Source organism: Egretta garzetta, unplaced genomic scaffold (genome assembly GCF_000687185.1).
Source record: "Egretta garzetta isolate BGI_Z169 unplaced genomic scaffold, ASM68718v1 scaffold377, whole genome shotgun sequence".
In the NCBI taxonomy this organism is placed as follows: domain Eukaryota; kingdom Metazoa; phylum Chordata; class Aves; order Pelecaniformes; family Ardeidae; genus Egretta; species Egretta garzetta.
In genome coordinates, this window is record NW_009260339.1 from 117382 (window position 1) to 128045 (window position 10664).

The 10664-nt window shown below is 41.8% G+C and overlaps 1 pseudogene; it reads right to left on the minus strand.

Moving 5' to 3' along the window:
- Positions 1–3954: 3954 nt before the first annotated feature.
- On the minus strand, positions 3955–7411 carry LOC118452682 (annotated as a pseudogene).
- Between the last annotated feature and the right edge of the window lie 3253 nt (positions 7412–10664).

Genomic DNA, 10664 nt, shown 5'->3' on the forward strand with positions numbered 1-10664 from the left:
TCCCTACACCCCAGAGAGAGCTTCTATTTGTGCTTCTCACCCTTTGCAATGCTCTCCCCCTGCTCCCTCATCCTTCTGCTTGTCTGGTCTCCTGGTCTGCCCAGGCCGTTTCGAGACATGTTCCCCTATTCCTGCCTCCAGGTGCTTGTTGGCTTTCCTTTCCCCCTTCCATTGACACTCTCCAAAAATATTAAAGTAACTGAGACAAAGAAAACTTTAGCTCTTCTGTTGTTTGATATCCTGTTCACGTAGGTTGTGTGTTGTGTCCTCCAGTTCCAAGTGCTTGGTCCCTATCTGTTTTGGGTCGGGACAGTGTTTACCTGTTTCACATGTGTGGTTTCCCAAGCATGGGGAGGCATAGATCTAATTCTGTGTCTACTGCTTAAATTTTCCTCTCCACCTACTTTCAAAAGACATCCTGCTATCTCATTTTCATATCATCCAGTGTGCTCACTGACAGCCAACAGGGAAGGGGAAAAGAAGGAATAACTGGGCACTGTGATATAAATTGAATTTCTTGAAGGATTTTCTTTGGGCTTCAAATGAAGAATGGCTGAATTACTTGACACTTCAAAATAAATTAACCTCACTACCTTTTCCCAGAAGTCAGAGCGATATTGTTTAATCTGCTTTCCATTGGGCCAGCAGGCCCCCTGTACGTGCCTTTCTGCTCAGGCTGGCTGCAGTGAGGCTTTGATTTCATCCTCAGCTGCATGCAGATTCTTCCTCAAAAAGCATGTGGCCCTTTTCCCTTTTCACTTTCTCTTCAGTTTCTCTTCTGTCGTCTCTTTTGAAGTTTTGATTTGGCAGAGCTCTGCACAAGAGAAAATGTGGAAGTTAGGACAAGGAGTCCTATGGCAACATGGGGACCAAGAATTATCAAAAAGAAATTAAAAACTTAAACGACAGTGCAGCATCATTAGTTCTGGGTACATTTTGATGGCCACAGCAATGGTACCCAAAGCAATATCTTATTTTTCTAGGTGAGTTTGTGCTGTAATTGGTTCTGGGTGTAAACAGCTCCCTGCATGCTGTGTCCTTTTATATAGAATCATAGTATCATAGAATTGTTTAGGTTGGAAAAGACCTTTAAGATCACCAAGTCCAACCATTAACCTAACCCTGCCATCCCACCACTAAACCATGGCCCTAAGCACCACATCTACCTGTCTTTTAAATCCCTCCAGGGATGCGGACTCCACCACTTCCCTGGGCAGCTCGTTCCAACGCTTGACAACCCTTTCGGTGAAAAAAATTTTCCTAATGTCCTGTCCTGGCGCAACTTGAGGCCATTTCCCCTTGTCATATTGCCCATTACCTGGGAGAAGACCGACCTCACTACAGCCTCCTGTCAGGCAGTTGTAGAGGGCAGCAAGGTCTCCCCTCAGCCTCCTCTTCTGCAGACTAAACAACCCCAGTTCCCTCAGCCGCTCCTTGTAAGACTTGTGCTCCAGACCCCTCACCAGCTTTGTTGTTCTCCTCTGGACGTCTTCCAAGTAGTCAATATATCACAGATTGCTACTTCTGATAAGGATCTACCTGGAGTGGAAGAGATATCAAAAGGTTATTTATCTTGAGAAGGGAGGCAATTTTTAAAAAGCTGGATGGAGTGTGGGTTCTCTAGATATTAAATAGCTGTACAAATGAATTTAAACAAACCCCTCCCCCAAAAAAACTAGTTCATAACATACAGCTCAACCATGTGGAGCCCTCCTGCCTCCCTCCCTGTACATGGGGTAGCACTCTGACCAAGCATGTCATGTTGTGGGACTGCGGCTCAACAAAACTTTCTGTAATGGAGGATTTCATTTAAGTATGCAAATTCACATACAAACAAAACCAAAACATGAAAATGGGAAAAATGAGCCTGTAAAAAAGAGTGTGAGGGTCCATACTTGCAGATTCTGATCTGATTTGCTCAGTTTTACCAGGAAATCTTTTTCATGAGTGCCAGTTCTTCAACCATTCAGCTTCTGCTCCTTTTTGGCTCATGCATCATCACCAGAAATAAAAAATCCTGCAACAGGAACTTAACAATTCCACTGCGAGGCATGAATCAGAAAGGAATCCAGAGTTCTCTCCTACAGCTCCATTAGCTCTGCAGTGCTAATAAAAATTATTCATTGCTAGCAATTTTTTTGAGCAGAAAAGAGCTTTGCAGGACTTCTCAGAAAGGCATCTGCTCTAGGCATTTAAGACTTCATTTGCACGCTTATTTTGCTGTTTGTTATTGCACTTTACAGTAGTTATTGATGGTGTGAAATATGTGAAGGTGTTATGTGTAGAGCACAGCAAGCGGCATTTTGTGACTCTATTTAATGATTATTTGTCTGTTCTCGTAGGAGCATGTGTCGGTAACGCAAAATGCAAGTCAAAAAGACTATGGTGCTCAACTCTTAAAGTGCATTACAAGAGCATTTTTTCCTGCTTTATATAACAACATGTAAATGTCTTGACCTGACAAACTGGGCTTTGTTTTTTCCTGCAGATAAAACCAGAATCGTTCTGGGTTATGTGATATGGCCAAAGTGGCTAGGAGGTGAGATAGTCAGCTGAGAACCTCGGTTGTAGACAGGGAGCAGAGCAGACTCGCTTCAACCCACTGTGTCACCACCATGACTGCTGAGCAGATTTTAGACTACTGAGGCAAAAGTCCCATTAAAACCAACAGAAATTTTGCCTGAGTATGGAATGCAGAGTACGACTCTTTATTTGTTCACTAGGGGAGGAAGTAATGCCACAGTAAGAAAGCTGTTCTTGTAAGTTATTTATTGCTGAGTTTGGGGTTGGTTAGGACTTGTGCCAGGTACTAAATCACTGCAGGTCATGGAAATTTTATTTTTAAGCATTGCTCTTTTGGATGCCCCAAAAATTGCTTTAGCTGTGAATTATTCTGAAAGACCATGACCGATAAAAATGTGCGAACCATAAATCAGAGCCAACACGTCCCTGCTGGAGAACCTGAGTATAAAATAGGAAGCCAGAATCAGGACTACTAGGAAATAGGTACCTTTTTCTTTTGCAGGTACAGATAAGTGTAAATACTGAGCCCAAGTTTTCAAAGCGGCTGCCTCCATTATTCTGCAAAATCCATAGGTACCTGTAAAAAAAAATCATGTTTATGTGCCCAAGCAACTTCTCTGCATCCTCTATATATTTTGCTTTCTTCTCCCCTCTGTTCTGTGCTCTCACTTTATTGCATGTCCACAGAAAGCCTGGTTCCAGCTTATCTGTCCCACATCTAGCACTGTTGTAATGCAACCCATCTCGCAGAGTTCCTTCTGAGATGCACTAGAGACAACAAGATTGAGGTGCTCATGGACTCTTTAGGTCCTCTGCAGCTCAACTTTCCTCAGGTAAAAGCCTGAATGGAACGAGAAGGAGAGCTTGCCAGCAAAAGAGTCCAAACATGGAAGGCAGTGGATGTTTTATCCTTTCCAAGTGATTACTTCACTCAGTACACCCTGTTGCTCTGAGAGGCCTTGAGCCCATGGAAACCTGTCCAGGCAGGGAAGCACGCTACTGCTGAGAGGTCTGGATCTGTCTGCCAACAATTGACTCTTTTGTGAGTAAAGCATTTGCTGGGATTTTTACAAGGTGAGGGTTAGGAGGATCGTGCTTCTCCAATTAAGCACCTGGATTTTAGGTGGTGGATGGAAATATTAAGCAATGTGAAAATAATTCTGCTCACATGATGTGTGTCTGTGGGTGGCAGTGTTCACACCTCCACTTACAACTTCCCTTGATGTCTCTCTCAGACATGCTGGATTGTCCTTCTGAAGCACCTACCTTTTTCCACATGGTGAACGGACTGATCCTAGGGACACCGCCGAAATGAAATCTCCAAAGTTTTTGATAATGCCAAAACGTTCCTTGTTGTATGACTACTCTAGCCAGAAGTGATGGGAAAGAAAATACTCAGGTTGGTTTGTTCCATCTGACACTTCTTTCTCCTTACTTAAAAACTGCTGAGCTGAGGCAGATGCTCCTGGGAAGACAACGACTCTCTGTCTGTGAAGCTGTGTTGACAGTGTCTCCAAGCAAGTGGTACTTTGGCATTTTCTTATCAACAGCCCCAGCCAGCTCTGGTCCAGAGTGGATCCCAGCTCTGATCAGTCAGTATGAACCAAAAAGGACATGTCAGCTTCTCACTGTCATTACCTAGAACATTTATCAGTCCTTCTTGAATAACCATGCCATTCACAACCTTAAACAGGCTCTTACCCACCTCCCATCCTAGGAGGGACTAAATAGCAACTTACTCCTCTGCAGGAACCCATGCACTTGCTTGCAGAAGCAAGGATATAGCCTTGGGATGATGACAGGGAGTGCATTGTTGTAAGGAGATGGTGATGTGTAGCAGTTTAGCTACTTTCTTATCTTGTGTCACCCTGGTGATAGCAATTGGCAGAAGAGAAGAAGGGATTACAGCCCCATTGTACCTATGGCAAATGTCACTTTGGACACCTCTCCACTGAACTGTTCTCTTCCCCTCATTACCCAGCATGCTAAAGTCAGCATTCTGTGTGTATACAATTATTGTTATGCTTTTGTAGCCAGCTAATAAAGAGTTGTAGAATTCCATATTTTCAATCAACAATTTAACACATGCCCTTGTATAAGCAGCTCTTACAAGCAAGGAGCAAGTGCAAAATAAATCATTACAACAATTATTTTGTGTCTGCATGAGTTACTAAATTACTTTCTAGCTACCCCTAAAAAGAAACACCAGGAAAGATAGAGTTTGTTTCTGAGTACTTGTTTCTCTAAATTGTCAGTGAATGGACTACTTGGCTGTTGTTAAATGCATATTTTGGTGCATTACTGGGTTCTGGACCACAAAGTTCTTCCTGCTGCAAAATTAAAGCCCTTCAGCCTGAATTCAGCATAGCATTTAAGATGAATATTAACCTGAAGTGCAAGTATGTTGACCTTCATTGGAAGTTGAGGTCTTGCTTAAATATCTACCTATATATAGCTTCTATTTCAAAGCAAGAATTCAGTCATTCCTACCTGAATGGGATCCTCAGTCATGGGGTTCATGATCTCTTGGGGGGCAAATCCCATACCAAATGCAAGATTGGCTACTCTTAGTGCATGGCTGTTGGTGGGGACTGTGACATCTCCAGCCACCAGGTGTTCATTTCCTATTGTTTCATCCTGACAGGGAAAATTCTAGTCATGAAATGCCCAATCCCTGCAACTCACTGAAGTCAACAGAAAGGCTCCCATAGATGTGAAATGGACTCAGACAAAGGCCCAGTCTTATGAGGTGTTAAGTGCTTCCATTTCCATTGAAGGTATGGATGTTCAGCCAATGAAAGGATAAAGAGTGACCCTTATCATGGATAAGAAAATAATTTTTTTATCCTTTCAAAGACTGCCTAGTAATAATTTATTTTTTACATGGACGAGTGAAAGGGAAATTGAAAAGATCTCTAAATTCCTATCTCAAAGCATTGAAAAGAGTGAGAGAGTGTCACTTTACAAGAACTGATAGTTGAAGTTCTGAAGGAACAATTTCCACTCCAAATTTTCAGCCAGGTTCACTTCCTATGATGACCACAGGTTCTGTTTAGTTAGACAGAAGAAAGCTCATCATAAAACCAAACCAAAACAAAGAAAACAACAACAAAAACCCAGCAAAGAAAACAGTGATAGAAACACTTTATAAACTCTATGGACATTACCTAATCAATCAAACTTGGAATACATTGAATTCACTGTGTTCACCATTTGGATGGGCTCACAGGCAGAGCAGATATTTGTGAATGTCACAACATCACTGAAGAGTACGGTGCAGGAATCAAATACTCCTGAGGAAGAAGTCAGCTTAGATGTACGTTTCTTCATAAAGGCTTCTATTCTTTTTGACTAAGTCAGCAATAGACTTCGACAACAGGTTTCTGTAACTTGCCAAAATTTTATTAACTGGTTTAATATCTGAAGAAAAGCTCCTTGTAAGCATAAGAAAGATTCCCACCTCTCTCTGTTTGGTAGCTGAATTACACAGACATGCGGTGTGAACACCTCACTTTGATGTTTCTTTTGACTTCCAAGCCTGAGTATGCTAATATCCTCAACCATGTTGGGCAGAAATTGAGTCCTTTCTATTTCACATCTTTTTACAAAGTCATTTCATCAGACAGGGTTTTTCTGAAGTGCAGGTGCCCAGAGCCACAGAGTAGATATGCCAAATAGCAGGATGGGACCAAAGGACACTTGTATCTTGTGTTGTGGAGGTGTGCTGTGGAGTCATGGACTGACAAGTTGGGGACCTGCTAATAAGATACCTCTGCTCCTTTCCCACTCAGTGATTTTTCCTGCCCATGGAATGCAGTGAGCTGGGAGCCAAGGGAAGTGGTGCATTGTGGAGTTGGGGAAGGTGAGGATATAGACCTGCACCCAGGAATTTAGGAGCGCTCTTGTGCCTTCCAGTTTAGCTGTAATCAGAGAATGCCTCTGACCCCCTATTTTCAGTGAAGAATTAAAGGTGTAAATTTGTAGAAGTAACGCCAAATTCATGGTCACCATTTTGTGCAGTCAAGTTTTGACGCTCAGAGTTCTAATACAAATAAACACATGCAAAGTGGGCAGCAAATTGTGTGTACTGAGTAAAGGCACCTTTGACTGGAGTAGAAAAAAGAGCTTTTGCTTAGCAAGTGTTGGATGGGACTTTGCTGAGCTGGTATATTCCAGATTGAAAACAAAGCAATACACATGCCACAAATGCCCTCCTTTCCTGCTGTGAACTACTTCTACTTCTACTTCTTTGTAAGAGGATTCTCTTTTGAAAAGCTTCGTATCGGTGGTACTCAAGCACAAATTTATGATGCAACTCTCATAGCTGGAGTTCCCAGGCAAGGCCTGTTCTTCATGTGCAGCCATCTGTTCCCCATCATCATAGCTGTAAGGGTCCCTGATGATGCTTGCATGCTCTGGGTGTTGTAATTCATCACGTAGAGAAAAAGGATACCTTGGGACTGCTCTGGTAAATACACTGTTACAAAGGGAGCTGCAAAATTTAAGACCAGATATACTAGAAAAAAAAATAAGCAGTGGAAAAGAAAGGAACCTGCAGTACCTGCATCCACCTTTTTCACTTCCTAAAGCTCATTCCTTAAACTTCCTTAAGCTGATGTGTTTTGGCAGCATAGGGTACAGCAAGTTGTCTGTCTTTTCTGCCTCCAGATTCTCAGAAAAGATCCTCAACTATTCCTTTTTCCTCTCCAGTTGGTTTGAAAGCTCTGTCTCTGCCAGGTGCCACTGGTTCATCAGGATAAGGTTCCTTTTGATGACATGAGGTGCAGTGTCAGGGAGCTGCATCTTCAGCTCCTCTCGTTATGTCAAGCTGCAGAGCTTGGGGGAGCATAAGTACCTCCATGTACCGCATGGACTCCATCCAGATCATCCATCCTTTAAATAAGAGCAGGGGCCAATGACACTGCCAACGCAAACATTTTTCTCCTTTACACCTTCCCAACCCATGGATTAGTCTGTGATAGAAACAACACTTCTAGCGACACTTAATATTTTTAGACACATCTAGTAGTACTTGTCCCAACATACCAAGATGCTTGGGAAGGAAAGCTGCAATAATAAGTCAGTATAAACAACTGAGTAAAGCCTCCTGCACAGGCTGAGGTACAACCGTGGCTTCTTTTCATCACAAACCCCGGGGAGAGAGCTATACCTTATTCATTGGCAACACCACGCTCTCTCCTTGTTTCCATGCCTTAGATGTAGACAATCAGCTCCCCTATGAATTTGGCTGTTGCATCTGGCCACAGAATAGGAGAAGACAGTAGCTAGCCATCTAGGAAGACCTCTGCACACTCAAAAGGCTTGCTAGGAAACATATCCTGCCCTTGCTGCAACCCGTCATCTCTAGTCCCTGTCCTAATACACAACAAATGCAGGACTCATTTCATGGAACAGAATCAAAGACACTTGGAAGGTTTTCCAGACATTTTAACAAACATCTGTCATCTTCGTGGAGAGATGGACAAGGTGTTTCAAAAGAAACTGTTAGGAACAAGGATGGAGCTAACATCATTGTAATGTTATGTTAATGAAAAGATTTTTTAATGTGTTCATTGGCAACCTGTCTTTGCTCTCATTGAAGTCAGCACTAAAGCTCTCACTGGGAGCCTCTATGACAATGCAAAGAGAATCTGATCACACCAGAAAATGACATTTAGCATCTTGGGTGCTTGGGAATGGAGGGCACTAACAGGAACTCCAGAACAGCTGATATTTTGTATCACACTTCTTTTTCTATAAAATGTATATACACAAAAGCTTAAGTTGCTCAATTTTTTGTTTGTTAGTCTTTGTTTGTTGGGTTTTTTTTAATCTTCTCCCCTCCTTGCTTTCAGTCCACAAAGATAGAAGTAAAAACATACTTCTGAGCTTCAGCATGGAATGGTTTCTCCATGATTTAGATGAATTTCCTCCTTTTGCTTTGAGAACAAAAGTTGATGATACATTTCCTCCTGCAGAAAATGGGGAAGGTAACTGGTAGATGGATGATGGCAAAATATTTATCTAAACAGGTCCCTGGGTTCCATATTCCTGATGTGAACTTCTGAATATTCATACCTCCTTGCTTGATCCGTAGCTGAAGGAAGGAAGGAAAATTATGAATAAAGACAAAAAAAGCTCTTTTCAAAAGAAATGTAAGATAATGCCACAATGTGTGCCTGCAGATGTGTGCGGATGGGGGAGACAAGGAAAGACTGATATCATGAGAGAGGAAAAAAAAAGAGAAAAGAAGACACACTGGATGCTGTGCAACCCTGTTTCTCATCCCTGTTTTGGGAGAAGGATCTGCTCCTTTTACTGCCTTGAGGAAAGATCTCAGGGAGCCAATGTTTACATCAACACTGTTGATTAAGACATTTAATGTAGGGACATCATCACACTTAATGTAAGGACACTGGCACTCTGTAGTATATATACCTCTCTTTCTATATATATATCCCTCTGTAGTCAAGGGATAAAGACAGGCACTCTATGAGCCTGATGTGTGCTCTGAACTCCCAACCTCTGAAGAGGGTGTTCTGGAGATCTCCACCTCCCCCCTGACTGTAGAGGGGTCCTCAGCTGACCAAACTCTCAACTTCTGTGTTTTGATTTCTGACAGATTTGTGACTCTGCAGATGCCAGACTTCTGCTCCAGTCTCAGCCCTTTCCCTTGGGAAACACTAATGATGAAGATCACAAAGCCCCAGTCTCCCAGTCCTGAAGTACACTCACTTTGGGAATGCTGACTAAGCTGGTTTTCATTTCCCAGGTGTATTAACACAAGCATCAAGTCAACAAGCTGGTGTTCCTTAACTTCCAACATCAGGTAAGAAAGAGTCTGCAAAAAAAATATAAAAAAATCAGTCTATCTATCATCTGCATCGATTTTACAGTAGGCTGGGACAATTTGTGCCAGGTAAGGAGCCTGACCATAGACTTATTTTCTGAAATAAAGGTTTAGCTCTATGTTCAAACCAAGTATACTGCCTTAGTGCTTCGTCAGACACAGCATGGGGAGGAAATGCACAGCAGAATCTTCTGTCTTCAGCCCAAAGCTTCTCTGGCTAAACAGGATCAAAAATAAGTTACAAGTTCTCTGTAAAAGAACATAACAAGACAAAATAGAGACACAAGGAGAGGATTTTGAGAGGTATAAGTGGTGCTGAAACAAAAGAAGTCTTGCTGAAGGTATTGGATGTCTTTCTGCTCTTTGTACCTTCAGAAACCTTCTTTATCTATAATAAACTGGTCCCAGAGCATCAGTCAATCAACAACAAAATCGATTTGTAGAAACTTGTCAAACTTTTCCATGAGGTGATTTTTATGGGAAAATAGAAAATAGTTTTTGTTTCAGATTTTCAAGGGAATCTGAAATATTTCAATGAACTTTCATTTTACTTCGCCTGCAGAAATATTTCTGTTATACCTTTCATCAAAAGAATGAATTGAAAATGTTGGTAGCTATTTTTTTTTGGTATGGAAAGAAACATAAGCTAATGCAGTAGTTTGAAATATTTCTATGAGCAGGCTGAAAGTGATTTTTTTTTCAGTTCTTGTGACAACATGCAAATACATTTTATTATTCTTGGTGAATACAACCTTACCAAAGTAAAAGTAACAGGTTCATACTGGTGTGCCAAGGGACAGCCATGAAACATCACAAGGAGGATGAAATCTGCCAGCCTGAACATGCCAATTAGCAATAACCAAACAAACTCTCATTTCCCAAAGTACATACAAAAGCAAAACATCAGGAAACCTTAGTTATCATGTTGAAACTGCTCTCCAATGCCAAATTTCTGCCCTCAACATGGGTTTATGGAGACTGTAGCAGGACCAGAAAACTAGTTTTGTGAAAATGCTGCCAGAAAAGATCCTGCACATAATAATGCAAATATGGTTTTTATCACCATACAAAACTCCTTTGGATAGTGCTGGAGGCTACCTCAGTGACTTGTGAGATGACGCTTTCTTTATTACAAATATTCTCATGAACACAGAAAGTAGTATTTGCAGTTCATGTGGCTTGGGAGAAATGGCAGTAACTTGGCTGCCTTGGCCCACTGAAATCCTGTGGCTGACCAAAGTGCGGTTATTTTCTAATTGCCAGTGGAAGAGTGCAGAAAGAAGCCAAAGAC